The 15,000-nt window shown below is 40.1% G+C and overlaps 3 non-coding genes across 3 annotated transcripts; all 3 read left to right on the top strand.

Moving 5' to 3' along the window:
* The first annotated feature begins 736 nt into the window (after positions 1–736).
* Positions 737–807, top strand: Trnag-gcc. The gene has a single exon. It is a non-coding gene; the product is annotated as a tRNA-Gly (tRNA).
* A 6,442-nt stretch (positions 808–7,249) lies between these two features.
* On the top strand, positions 7,250–7,320 carry Trnag-gcc. The gene has a single exon. It is a non-coding gene; the product is annotated as a tRNA-Gly (tRNA).
* A 4,335-nt stretch (positions 7,321–11,655) lies between these two features.
* Positions 11,656–11,726, top strand: Trnag-gcc. The gene has a single exon. It is a non-coding gene; the product is annotated as a tRNA-Gly (tRNA).
* The last annotated feature ends 3,274 nt before the right edge of the window (positions 11,727–15,000 follow it).

Genomic DNA, 15,000 nt, shown 5'->3' with positions numbered 1-15,000 from the left:
TCACCAGACTCCCTGATTTGTTTCGAGACATTCAGAGTCTCGTGGTGGCAGCGGGAACTAAGGATTAAGACCCAGTTAAAGATAGCGATTTCAGCCTTAAGCACTGCTTCTGAGTGTTGGGAGCCAGTACACTGGGCTGGGTTATGGGGATGGCAGGCCCCCATGGAGGGTGGGTCACATCGGGTGTAGCCCCCTGTAGTGGTCAGCATAGTGCCTGCAGTGAACAGCATAGCGAGGTATTATCATTATGTTACAATATTGTTAGATCACCCCGCAAATTCCCTAGTACATTTCATGCCCTCCCTTGCTATCGTGACCAAGATTTTTTTTTTTTTTTTTTTTTTTTGTGGGGGGAGGTTCTACATAATATATAATACATGCATGTGTAATACAGAGTGAAGGGAATCCATCGACACCAAAATCGTCGCAATCGGTTATGCGACGCTTGTAGAAAATTACCCTAGAAGCTAAATGTCTTAATTCAGTTCTTATGATTTTATAGGTCTTTAAACACACTACATTTTTGCTTATGCTTACAGGCTTTCACAAACTAAATTAATTAAAAATGTATTTTCAACTGAAACAATTAAATATGCTTTATAGATTCTTCCATTGATATTGGTTTCAAACACCTCAAATTATCTGCGAATATATGCCCGTGGATGAAAGTGGGATTCCAAAAATCAAATTTGAGTAAATCCACGCTCAAGCTCAAAGCATCAGCGTCCAATATCAAGCATCGGTGGTTCAGTGGTAGAATTCTCGCCTGCCACGCGGGAGGCCCGGGTTCGATTCCCGGCCGATGCACATTTTCCATATTTGTCTTACTTAACAAAGGAATACAAAAAATAAATAAAAAATAAATGTATTCAAGGGGAGATTAGCGCCAACAATCGTTTGCTGTGGAATGTGGAATGATTAATAAATGTGCATGCAACTATGATTATCACAACATATTTCGAGCTTCATTACAATTATATAATCTATAATCACATTTGTCGTAGACTCCTAACAAAGGCTGCTAGGAAGAAGTCACCTTACACCTAATTGCAGCTACCTGTACATGTTCTTTCCTTTGTATGACCGCCTTTATATCAATCTTGTTTTGCACTAATATTTCTCTGGATCTATATATAAACTCGTAATTCCATCCTTTTACTACATCTAAGAAACTGCGACGAATGTTGTTTTTCCTCATTCCCTGTCTATTAATGTGTGGGTCCAGGCAAGTCATTTAGCTTTGATTAGTATCTTTGAGGGAACTGTTTGACCTTTATCTGCTTCATCTGAGTTTCATATATCACAGGATTTAGACAATGTAAAAAATCATTCCTGTCAATAGGTTTTACAGAAAAAAATACTGGTTATGTTGTTTTGTTTATATGAAGAAAATATTAATCAAATCACATGAATATACACTGTTACATGGTTAATCTGACTACCTTGGTTTACAATACCACACAGGTGACTCTAGAATATATTTATTATGGTACTTAAGAACCACAATATTCCATGGTTTTAGAATAATCCCGAGCCAGAGTTTCCCACCCTAGAAGACCTCTATGAATGGCAAATCCTAGATATTATTCCTCATAACATTTCCTCTCTCGCTCAGCCTTACTCAATTCATTAGACCCCAATCACTCAGTGGTGCTGTGACACATGAAGAGCGCACAATTCAGAGCTGAATGTAGTCTGCAATATCAGTTTCTGGATCGCATTACTCTCAGGACGATATCCATAAACTCAAATACATCAGACAGGCCTTGAGTCGGCTTGAAGCTGCCATGCAGAATCTCTTTTGCAGCCACCTGTTATCTCAGTGGACTCTCATCCCTCTTGCCTGTCCACATCGTCAACTACTATCACAGATGTAAGCCCCCATCTGCCTCATGCAGTATTGCATGAAGCTCATCGTGGAAGAGGCTTTATACAGACTTTACAGCCATTAGCCATTACCTCACAGCATCCTTTCAAAGGACGAAGTTGAAGCTCAATTTCAGCCTCAGCTGAAGGCTTTCATTATGGATGTGCACCATCCTATTATGGGAGCTGATTTCCGTCGACACTGGTGGATGTCATAAAACTCTCCATTGCCACCTTAACAGCAAATGCATGATTTAATTCCAATACTACAGGCTGTCTGTTTGCTACCATCCTTAGAGATTTTTCATTCTTCACGAACCCATGGTGGGAAAACACGAAGTGTTCCATTACATCACTCAGGAATCGCCGGCGAACGACCATCCCTGTCGCCTTGCCCCACTTACCACGCAGCAGCTAAGGTACAGTTTAACCGTTTCCCTTCTCTAACATACTGCTGTCTTTAAATCCCGTTCCCTCCTTTCTGCCCCCTCCCCCCCCCCCCCCTTCTTCCCTTTCCCCTCCTACCTTTCTTATTAACCTCTCCCTCGATAGTCGCGTTAATAATGTGCATAAACTGACGGTCAAACTACTGCAATGCAGTCTACTTGCCTCAAATACTGATAATATAATAATGATCAAAATATAATATTGAACCGTTTGCGACTTTAACAGGCGGGCGAAGACAAGCGCACAGATGAAAATCTTTTCTTTCCTTTCCTTTATTCATGTTCTTACCACAAAGAGGCAGGGGGACATCCATGGCTGATGCAACACAAAAAGGGAATATGCAGTGCACGTGGCGACACAATACACGTGGCAACGCAGTTAATCACTCGGGAGCACAGTGGTATGGGGTTCACTTCACATAGTATCGCCAATAACTTCACAGAACTATAAATGCATTTCTGGCGACACTGCTGCTAATTCCCGGCTACCAACCTTGTTCCAACCGCGGCTTTTCCCCCTCAATCACGAAAAGCACAGCGCTTCACCTTCTCCCCATGATACAGCACATTCACCTCGATTCCTCTGCTGTATTGGTTACTCGTGACACCCCTCGGGACTCTTGATATAACTGCTCAAAAATGCCTCGCACTCTTGATCACTGTCCTTCCCGCCATGCCCAGTGTCGCTGCCCCTTCCCCAGACAAGCTTCGAGGAGCGTCATCCAAACAAGTGAACATCAACATGCGCATACGTAGCAATATAATAATAACAATCGAGATAATAACAATTGTAACAATATAATGAGAATAACAGTCATAATAGGATTCCTATAGTTTCTGAATAGTGTTTGACTTATTTTTTTATTTTTTTCTTGTCAATTATCACCCATTTTACACCAAAATGAATTGACTTAAAGTCCGCAGTAACAAGAAATATAATTTCAGGCATAAATAATTAAGGTAACGGAATTGATTGATTATTTAAAATTATCTGCCGCATCAACAGCGGCTCATTTTGTATGAGAACAGTTATTATAGATTAAATATCACATGGAAAGTGGTTTCTAGAGTAAAACGTAATCATAATGTGCCAACGGACAGACGAAGCAACAGCAGACTATAAATAGCAAAAGAGTGCAATTTGGTTAATGACATGAAGACGTACAAACACATCTTAATATTTGAGAGGGTAGGGGAGAAAATAAAAGAAATTACATGACCAAAACCAGAAAAAGATGTAATGTTTTTCCACGAAAATTCACACTATTGGGAAGTTGGAATTTAAGGATGCAGCAATTTCTATATGAAATGAGACCAGCCCTATTTTCACTCAAAAAGAGAGCCTGTTTAAAGACAAGATGACACCCTACCTATATTATTTTATTATATTATTTATGTCTAGTTTTATGTCAGAAGTGCGAACCTGATCATTTAATAAAATCGAGTTACATCATTTCTATTAAGTATGAACGAGTGAGGAGTATATGCATAAACACATATATATAAATATACATATACATATATAACATATATTATACATATATATACATACATATAGATTATATATATATACATACATATAGATTATATATATATACATACATATATGTGTGTATATATACAACCATATATATATATATATACCCCCAATCCCTTGCCCGTTGTTGTCGTGGGGGGGCTTAGGAGGCGGAAACTGGGACCCAATGCTGGGGAACTCCCCAACCTTGGAACTCAGCCCTCGACTCAACAAATTTTGCATGGTCTTTTTTTCCCTCCTACTTTTTCGTTTCTTTCCCTTCACCAACCCCTTCTACTATCCACTTCCTAAGGTGTGCGAGCCGTGCTGAAAGGATGAAAGGCTGACTTTGTGCCAGTCCTGAAAGGCCTGAGGGAGCCATGGGCACGGTATTCCCCTGCTTTAGTTGTCTAGCCCTTACCCCTCAAACGACCCTGAGGGGTGGACCATTTCTCTCCCCAACATACTACAGGCTTATCATGGCCAACAATGAATAACCATTAACCATTAACCATACCATTATTAGAGGCAATTGCCTCTTCATCAAATAGCTCCACCAATTCAAACTCGCCCGATTCCCTGACCCCAGGCTCTCCTTTGACCACGGCTCTGAACACTACAACTAATACCCCCTCCTCAATGCCGACTAGTACAGTATCCACTCTAATCAACACCCCAGGAGACATTTCTCCCAACATACTCAACTTCAACAACTATACCCCCACAACCTTCTTCATCAACTACCCCATCCTCCCTTATACTACCTTACAACCTTATTGTCCACCTCCCCATAACACTACTTCCCTCAACACTACTCCCTCTTCCACATGCCCCCGTCCTTCTACTACCCCCATCTCTACAAAATTCTTAAATAATCTATTTAGCCCAGCCAAACGGGACCGATTTTTCGTGATCCCTCCCACAACTTCTCACACTTTCTGCTTTGACAACCTATTTCCATTCCTCAAATGCATATACATCTTTCACTTGATCTAACCCCTATACATTACCTTACCCAACCTTAACCCATTGCCCAACTTTGACAACTAATCACTAACTCAACCACCCTTCACTACCATTTACTATAGTGCTACATGACCTTAGGTGTCTAGCACATTTATTTTGCTTTTAACCATTAACCATATATATATATATATATATATATATATATATATATATATGTATTCATATATATACATATATATACATATATATGTATATATATGTGTGTGTATTCATATATATATATATATATATATATATATATATATATACATAAAGAAGGTGAAGAAACTTATGTAGGAAGAGGAAGTGGATGCAAAGCTTAAAGTTGTAGAAGAAAAGTGAATATAAGGAGGAATTGGGAGCGAGATGAGGTGGCAAAAGAGGGAAGGGTAGGAGGAGGCGAGTGAGAGGGAGTTATACTTTTTCTAAGTTCCACGGGTCCCGCTAGTAAATATAAATATGTATACATTTGTATGTATGTGTATGTGGTGTGCGTGCGTGCGTGCGTGCGTGCGTGCGAGCGCGCGCGCGCGCGCGTGTGTGTGTGTGTGTTTGCAAGCATGTAGACAGGTGGTGCTGTCGGAAACTACACCATTTATTTACTTTATGTGCTAATGGTAACTGTACCATTTACTTACAGGACTCACTAGTATATGTATATATATATATATATATATATATATATATATATATATATATACTAGCGAGTCCTGTGGAAATTCCATAAAACAAAAATATATATATATTTTTAAGATAAGAGCTTTCTTCACCGATATCTTTCTACCTTTTTACCTCTCCTCTCCTTTAATCTTTCCCTCTCTGTGTCCTACATTTCTCTCACTTCGAGATCTTCCTGAAATACATTCCTCTCCTACTTTAAGCCCTACATCTGTCTACGCTCACTCCCCTCCTCTTCCTCATCTTCTTCGCTTCCTTCTCCCCTTCCTTTCCTCTCCAGTCTCTCTTTATTTCTCTGAGCTCCCTCTCTCCCTTTCTTTCCCCTTTCCCATCCAGTTTTCCTTTTTAAGTACTCTCTGTTTCTTCTTCCCCATCTTGGTTTTTTTTTTCTCTGTCTCTTTAAGCCCCCTTCCCCTCCCTTTCTCCCCCCCCCTTTTTATCTCCCTTTTTCCCTCTCCCCCTTCTCTTCCCTTCTCCCTCCCCCCCCCCCTTCTCTCCCTTTCTCTCTTCCCTTCTTCTCTCCCTTCCATTCCCTTTTTAATCCTAATTATCTTTTCGTCTACCCCTCATCGGGCAATTATGTAAATAATAGGTGTGCATAAAATGACGGTCTAACTACTTCAGTGCAGGGTACTTGTCTCGAGTAATAATAAGAGTAATAATAATAATGATAATGTTATATTGATAATAATATTCTTTATAAGATTCTAATAGCTACGTCATTATGTATGTGTGTGTGTGTGTGTGTGTGTGTGTGTGTGTGTACGCGCGTGTGTGTGTGTGTGTGTGTTTGTTTTGTGTCATTCTTTGATATTTGTATTGTCAATTATCATCCCGTTTTACACCATAAGAAATTAACATTAAAATGAAATTCACAAGGCCAAAATCAAATGGATTTTCCTCGACAGTAAAATATAAGCGTAATGTGCGAATCAATGGACGGAATCATAATATATATATATATATATATATATATATATATATATATGTGTGTGTGTGTGTGTGTGTGTGGATATATGTGTGTGTAATATATCACAAGTTTATATTTCATTAATTACATAAAAACGGAAAGACACATGGCAGTCGGCAGTTTACCTAAATTTTCCTAGTTTTAAAAAGGCACAATATATCGTTTTGATTTTTACTAAAATTCATAGTACTGGAGAACTATACGGTTAAGATTAAATATAAAAAAATGGAGCAATTACATTCAGATTATTATGTTTCTGAATGAAATTTTTACTCAAAAATTAGAACCTGTGTAAAGACAAGGTGACATCTTTTATTATCAATTAATTTATCATTTATTTTAGTCTGTCTTAAAAAGTTCAAAATTGATCATTTTATGAAATCAAACTACACCATTTCCCTTAGACATGAACGAATGACAGAAAAATCATTCTGCCCCCCCCCCCCCCCCACCTCTTCTTTATTCTATGGAGGATTTTTGAAAATTATATTGAAATGCTCGGCCATACTAAAGGTGAAACGTCTCGGTTAATCTTTTTTATTATAGTGTAAGTCTTTTTTGTCAATGTTTACAAGCATTCACAAGCTAGTACGTATACAAATTGGGAAGGTATTTTCAACTGAAAAAAACTAAATATGATTTATATTTTTCCCCATGGATACTTGATTCTAACACCTAAAATTATCTGCAAATGTAAGTGGGATATCCAAAAATCAAATTTATAAGTAAATCCACGCTCCAGCACAAATACCTTGCACTATTTTTTAAGCATCGGTGGTTCAGTGGTAGAATTCTCGCCTGCCACGCGGGAGGCCCGGGTTCGATTCCCGGCCGATGCACATTTTCTAAAACATTTCCTTACAAATCAAACAATCCAAAATTTCTAGAAATTGTAATCAATCATCTGATGTCCATCTGTGTAATGATTAATCAATGTTTTTACAACAATAATCTATCACAATTTATTATGAGCTTAATTACAACTGTGTATATGATATGTAATTATATTTGCCGTATACTCATAGCAAAATCTGCAAGGAAAAAGTCACCTTACTCCTCATTGCAGCTACCTCTCTGCATATGACTGCCAGTATGTCTTTCTTGGATTGCACTAATATTTCTCTGTGCCCATGCATTATCACTTTCTAATCTAGTTGTTTCATTGGATCCAAGGAATTGCAAGGGAATGCTTTTTCCTATATTCCCTGTCTACTAATGTGTGGCTTCTGGCTAGGTTTGATTACTCGGTTTGAGGGAACTGCTTGACTTTCATATGCAGCTTTATCTGAGCTTCTTCACAGGACTTTATAAATTGAAAAAGGCAATTACAGTCAATAGGTTTACAGGAAAAACAAACTTACTAGCATGACGTAGCTTTGTTTAATAAAAAAAAAAAATATATATATATATATATATATGAAGTAAATCAGGTAAATATGCACTGTCAGATGCTTAATTTGTCTACCTTGCCTTACCATCCCTTGAATATATTTATCAGGGTGGTTAACCACAATATTCCAGGGTTTTAGAATAATTCCAGGCTACAATTTCCCACCCTAGAAGACCCACCTCTCTGAACAACAAATCTCAGATGTTGATCCTCAACATGACTATTGTAGGCCGACGCCGCTACCACTTCCTCTCAAATGTAGTCCGCAATATCCGTTTTTGGACCGCATTACTCTGGCCTTAAGCTCTTAGGACGATATCCACAAACCTAAATGGGATCTCAGACAGACCTTGAGTCAGCTCGAAGCCGCCATGCAGAATCTCTTTTGCAGCCACCTGTAGTCTCAGTAGACTCCCATCCCTCTTGCCTGTCCAGCTACTATCACAGGATATATGAAGCCCGCACTCAAAGATGTACATCCGCCCCCAGTGCAAGTATCCGGAAACAACAGGTTTAGGCAATGTCAGCGTCCACTACTGCTCAATCTTCCTCAGTATGATGCCATTTTCTTGTTTGCAACCAAGTGTAAAGAGAGTTCTTTCTTGTAGTCAGTCAGTATCATTTCCCCAACGACTAAGAGAGGTAGAGAAATATTACGGCCTGTCCTGCGCCATGTTAGTGGTGGTGTTGATTCAACACGCCGCGCACCACCCAACCGCCCCAATATCATAGTGGGGCAGTGCCCATCATCATGCAGTGGGTGAAGAACGTGCGCTACGCTCTCCAGGATGGAAACTCATAGAGTAGACAAGGAACAATACTCGCGTCTATACTACAGTAGCATCCTTGCCTTTGGAATATGAAATGCAAGGAGTACAACCGAAGGGAACTGCAGTGTGGATACTCATCACTACATTCAACACTACTGGTGGATGTCATAAAACCCTAACCTCGTCACCTTAATAACAGAAAATGCATGATTGAATTTCATCACTACAGGATGTCTGTTTGCAACCATCCTTAGAGATTTTTCATTCTTCACGAACCCATAGTGGATAAAAACGAAGTGTTCCATTACATCACTCATGAATCGCCGGCGAACGCCCATCCTCGTCGCCTTGTCCCACTTGCCGAGCAGCAGCTAAGGTACAGTTTAACTGTTTCCCTTTCCCTATCTTCCTGTTGCCTTTAAACCCCGTTCCCCTTTTCTGCCCCCCCCCCCCCTTCTCTCCCTTCCCCTCCTACCTTTCTTTTTAACCACCCTTTCGGATAGTCGCGTAAATTATTTGAATAAATTGACGGTCAGACTTCTGCTATGCAGTCTACTTGCCTCAAATAATAATAATTATCATAATATAATACAATAATAACAGTCGTGTTACCAGTAACAATATACTAGCCACCCCCATTTTACACCAAAATAAGGAGACTTCAAGTCCGCAGTCACATGGAATAGTTTTTCAGGCATAAATTTATAAAATACAGTAGAATAGAGAAACAGAAAGCCCAAAGTAAAATGCAGTATACCTAAAACATAACATGCCAACGGAAAGACGAAACACAAGCAGAATTATATGACGCACACACTACATTAAATATATATATATATATATATATATATATATATATATATATATATATATATACATATATACACATACACCAGATGTGTATATTTGAATAATGACATGTTAAAATACCCTCTTAATGTTTGAGAGGCAACCGGAGAAAAGTAAATATATAATACAATCAAACCTTAGGGGGTTAGCACATATTTTCCTTACATAAGTTATTTTTTTAACGAAAATTCACAGTATTGGAGAACTGTACAGTATGGAAGTTATTTTTTTTTATTGCAACAATTACATCTTTTTGAATGAAATGAGACCAGCCCTATTTTCACTCAAAAAAATGTTTATAGACAAGATGCCACCCTACCTATATATATTTTTGCGGGTATTATTGGAAATGACACCTAACACCTTAAACACAGAATCTCAGTTTCCCAAGTTTTCTCCTGTATCATTTTCTTTGCAAATTAGTAATAAAAGTAATAAAAAAGGTGTAAAATCCAGGAAAAGCGGCAACCTTGCGCCCTCAGCGCCGCGACAAAATGACAAAAGTTGAAAGCGACGGAAAATCGAACGGATTCGTAGCGGGTGACGTAAGCGTTGGAAATCAAATGAGCCAATTAGATTTGCGCTGGAACGTGAAGTGCCCATAGGCAGTGACGTCAAGCACAATATAACCAATCAGATAAGAAATAGATCATCACGTGACAATACAAGCCGGGCCTAGAAGAAGAAGGCTGAAATTCAAAGAAGTTCCATCATGGCTAGGCAGTGAGTCAGGTGTGATAAATATTTCGATTTCATTGCAAAATATAATCGAAATAACGGCGCGAGTTTATTATACCTGCGAAATCACGGTGTACTGCCTTTAGAAGTACTGTGACCGGATTAAGACACCGTGTCATTACAGTTTTTCGTCGAGGCAGCGAAGCTGAACTCTCGGGCGTCCGATAAGGAACGGCGGAGAGAAAATCACGATTCCCGCCAACAGCGACCTGGAAGACCCCAAGATAGTACTTGAGGTAAGGTGTGGGTAAATCTGTTACTGGATCTGGGCTCTCTCCTGCCGGAATAAGTGAGGTGGAGATTTTGTGCAGCAATCGGGGGGTGGAGGATGGCAGGCCTCCCCAAAAAAGGGTTTAAGGAGTATATATATATGATATATTTTATATCACCCGAAAACGCGTCGGTATTTGTTGTTTGTCTGGGGCCGGATTTATTAATGCATATTCGAGACCGTATGAGGTTTGTTTACATCGTTAAACAAGCTACTCTCGTTTCTCGCAACGAGAGTATTTTCAAAACAAGATTTTAATTTTGTTTTAGTGTATCATAATCTCTTTATGAAATTATAATGAAACGCTTTTGAGTGATTTTATTCATTATATATATATATTACTTTAAACGAGGTAAAAGTACTGAGTAAGTGGGAGAAAGAGACACAGGTATGTATGTGTATAATATATATATCTAAATATATATGTATATGTATACATATACATATACATGTATATATTGATATGTTTTTATATGTGTAATGATTTAATTACACATATAGATAGATAGGTGTAGCTATAGATATCTATAGATATAGATATCAGAATTTATGAGTTTACTGATAAGGTTGCTGAAGATTAATAAATGCATTTACAGATGAAAGTGACTTATTACATCTGACTTTTAACTAGAAAAAATACTGTCATTAAAGTCTCATGACTTTACTTTATTAGCCATATTGAATTGGATATTATTTTGAAAATACTGTTTAATCACATTGTATGAGGAATTTTCACGGTTGTAACGGTCGTAACGGACACGAGATCTCAATGCTCTCGTTTGGCGTTTGAAAATGGGTCGTAATGTCACTAGTTGGGAAATCATTGATACTTCCCGTAGCTGTTACGAGGGACGAGAGTGTTAAGCGTCATTTCCAAATTTACCTTTATATATATATATATATATATATATTGTTTTTTTATGTCTGAAGAGCAGAGCCCCCCCCCCCCCTAAAAAAAAAAAGGCTACTAATGCAGATTACTTTAGAACTTATTTTCTAATAAAGAACTAAATAGGATTTATATTTTGTTCTATAGATACTTCTTTCAAACACAACTATTTGTGAATGTGTGTAGGCAGCTGAAAGTGTAATAAACAAATATTAAATTTCCGAGTAATTTTGTGCTCCAGCTTATATCCAAGCACTCACTCATTAAGCATCGGTGGTTCAGTGGTAGAATTCTCGCCTGCCACGCGGGAGGCCCGGGTTCGATTCCCGGCCGATGCACATTTTAAAGACAAATTTCTGCTAACGTGTCCAGGCATATCATTTAGTTTTGATTAGTTACTCTGCAGGCATTGTTTCTTTACATACAGTCTCATCTGAGTTTCGCATATCACAAGATATAGAAACTACAAAAACCTTTCCTGTCAATAGGGTTTCAGAAAATAGATTCACCGTTATGAGGTAATTTTGATTCATAAGAAACAAAATATAAAGCAAACTACATTAATATACAAAATTATATATATAACATGACTACCCTTTGCCTCGCCATCTCATACTGGTGACTAGAATATATCCACCATTGGTACTTCAGAACCACAATAATTTCAATGGTTTAGGATAATCCTAAGGCTACAACTGCCACCCTACACACCCTCTTTAAACAACAAATCCCAGAACGTCAGATGATCCTCAACATGACCATGTTCTTCACACATATCAGGCCGATGCCATGACCCAAATTTCCTCTCTTGCTCAGCCTCCCACACCTGAACAGTATCTTACTTAGCTGAGTAGATCCCAAGCACTGAGTAGTGCTACTGTGACCAATGAAAAGCTTCAAATTCAGAGATGAATGTAGTTTGCAATGTTTATTTTTGGGCCGCATTACTCTAGCCTCACGCTCTCAGGACTAGATCCACAAACTCAAATAAGACCTTAGTTGGCTCGAAGCCGCCATGCAGACTCTCTTGCTGCCAATCTACCTACCTGTTTTCTCAGTGGACTACCAGCCCTGTTGCCTATCCACATCAAGTCAGTTACTATAGTAGATGGGGTCCATCTAACACTTCAATGGAGGTTTATCTCTCTATGAAGTAGTTTGAGTGTGTGAGTTCCCACTGTTATGGCTGGGTGTTGTCGGCAAAGGACTGTGTTGCTGCTGCTTGGCTGAGTGATCTGGAGGATCATTAGTTGATCTCGGTTCATTTCAGTTCAGTGAGATTTGTAAAGGTTAGCTTCGCCCGGGCTTTCCATATACGTGGCCTGGTCTGTGTCAGCTATTTATAGCTGTCTCAATTAATTAATTATCACTGAATGCTTACCGTGGTGGCCGGTGCTCCAGCCGGCATGATGTAAGTGAGAAGTGCTCACAACTCTGTAAAAAGAGTAACAGGATGGCGTTCGGCTCGCCATCCTGTTCGTGCAGTGGAAGCATACTCTGATTTTGTGAAGAATGACTGCGGCACCTTTATAAATTGTTTCAGAGAGTGCCAGTGGATCATAGCCTGTGGTATCTGAGTACCACCTGGCCGAGGAGGAGGTTCTTACTTCCTCTCTGTATAGCTGCCAGAGAGTTGTAAGTCCTATGGTGTTGGACCTGTGCCTTAAGATTTTTCCAATCGAGTGAATGATAATGGGATCTGGGGACATACCCTTGCCACTTTCAACAGGGGTATGCATTATAATGATTCTTCTATCCTGAGCAAGAATCCTCAGCAGTATGGTATAGTGTCGTTGGGCATGCTGTGCTGTAGACTGTCAATGACTGCCCTAGAATCTATATGTAAAATCACATGTCCTTCCTTCTTCCTTGAGCTAGGGCTCCCTAATTGCAACTGCCTCTACCTGGAGCAATGAGGCATTGTTTGTTACCCCCATGGACATTGTGGCATCCCTTGTTGTAAGGCCAGCGCTTGCGGTGTGGGTTATAGAATCGACTGATCCATCCATGAAGTGATGGCAACAAAGACCCTTTCGGCTTCTGCCTTCAGTCTAGGTATGTGCCCACAGTGGGGGTTCAATATAGTCGGGGGGGGGGGGGGGGGGGGGGGAGTCCATGCCCTTAACAAGTAGTTGCTCTTTGAGCTGATACCATATTAACCTGGTTGTATGTGGCAGCCAAGAGTTGTTTGCAAAGAGATCGTAATCTGATTCTAGGTATCTGAGACTGGACTTCCTTTTGGAAGGAGAGATTCAGGTTGACTCATATCCCAAGGCACTGGAAGACCTGAACTAGGTCCATTTCTTGAACACGCAGACTTGTACCATAATATTGAGTCTCAGAGCCATGGCCTTAGATTTGTCTGCAGAGATCTTTTGTCCTGTCCCACAACACTTCTCAGATATAAGGTCCAGCTAGCATTGGGCTTTTTCCAGGTAGTGTCGACCAGTGGAGATGATTGCAAGATCATAGGAGATGATCTTGCACCCCTCTGGTAGGTGTATATTGACGATGTATGACGTTAGGGTGTTGAAAAGGGCTGGTTTGAGGACCTCACCCTGTGGTGTTCCATTTTCTAGTGGCATGTGCTTTGATATGTGACCTCGGAACCTGACGTCGGCCGTTCTGTTCTTGGAATAGTCACCCATCCAGGCCAAAAGCTTTCCTCTAATTCCCTTTTGGATCAGCGATTACTGACTAGCAAGAGGATTTGATAGTTCAAAAGCCTTTTCGAGATCCAAGAATGCTACCACATGTGGCAGTGGTTATACTTAAGACCGTGGCTATGCTGTGTGCTGTACTCTTGGCCTTTGTGAACCCATGGAGGTGTTCATGTGGGGTCCCTGTTTCCATTGTCATCTTGCCAAGATAACTGAGAAAAGAGATGGGGCGATACCTCCCGGCTTTTGGGGGTTTTGAGATGAGAATTATGTTAGCCCTTTTCCAGCTCTGGGGTAAAGTGGAAATTTTCCAGGACTTTTTGATGTTTTGCAGGAATGCAAGCTCACCTGCCAGCTCTTGGTGGGAAATGATGGGATAGGAGATCCCACCAGAGCACAGGGATGAGCGAGAACTGTTTTTTGTATTTTTCTACTGCACTCAGAGAGAAGAGAGCATCTGAGTTATCAGGCTCGTCTGCCCTGCCTCTGATAAAAGCAGGTCTGCCTGGTTGTAGGCGTTCTCGGTTTGCCCTCATTCCAACTGACAGACTGTTATTACTTCTTGCAGAGAACTCGAGCCCAAGTTTGCTTAGACTTTATGCCATGATGTTACTCTGTGTCACATCTGTGTCGTTAATGTCTCTTTTAAGGCTTTGTCTGTGTGGTTCCGACCTCTGCTGGCTTTGCTTGAGTAGGCTCAGCCTGTTCTGGCTCTGACTGCACAGTTTCAGCCTGACTTGGCTCTGCCTGTGAGGGCTCAGCCAAGATTGGAGATAGGGGTGTCGCCCTGAAGTGGAGTAGGAGCTGGTTTAGGTGTGTCTAGCTTTCTCCCCTTCAGGGTTGCAACAGTCTGGGTCATTGTTATCATGGCAACTATGACTGCGTTCTCCGCCTCCTCACTCAACCTCCCCAAAGTTGTTGCTACTGCAGTGAATAAAACAGTCAACAGGAA

This window comes from Penaeus chinensis, chromosome 38, assembly GCF_019202785.1.
Source record: "Penaeus chinensis breed Huanghai No. 1 chromosome 38, ASM1920278v2, whole genome shotgun sequence".
NCBI classification, from domain to species: Eukaryota; Metazoa; Arthropoda; class Malacostraca; order Decapoda; family Penaeidae; genus Penaeus; species Penaeus chinensis.
The sequence above is the reverse complement of the archived record's forward strand: the minus strand, read 5'-3'. Positions and strand labels throughout refer to the sequence as shown.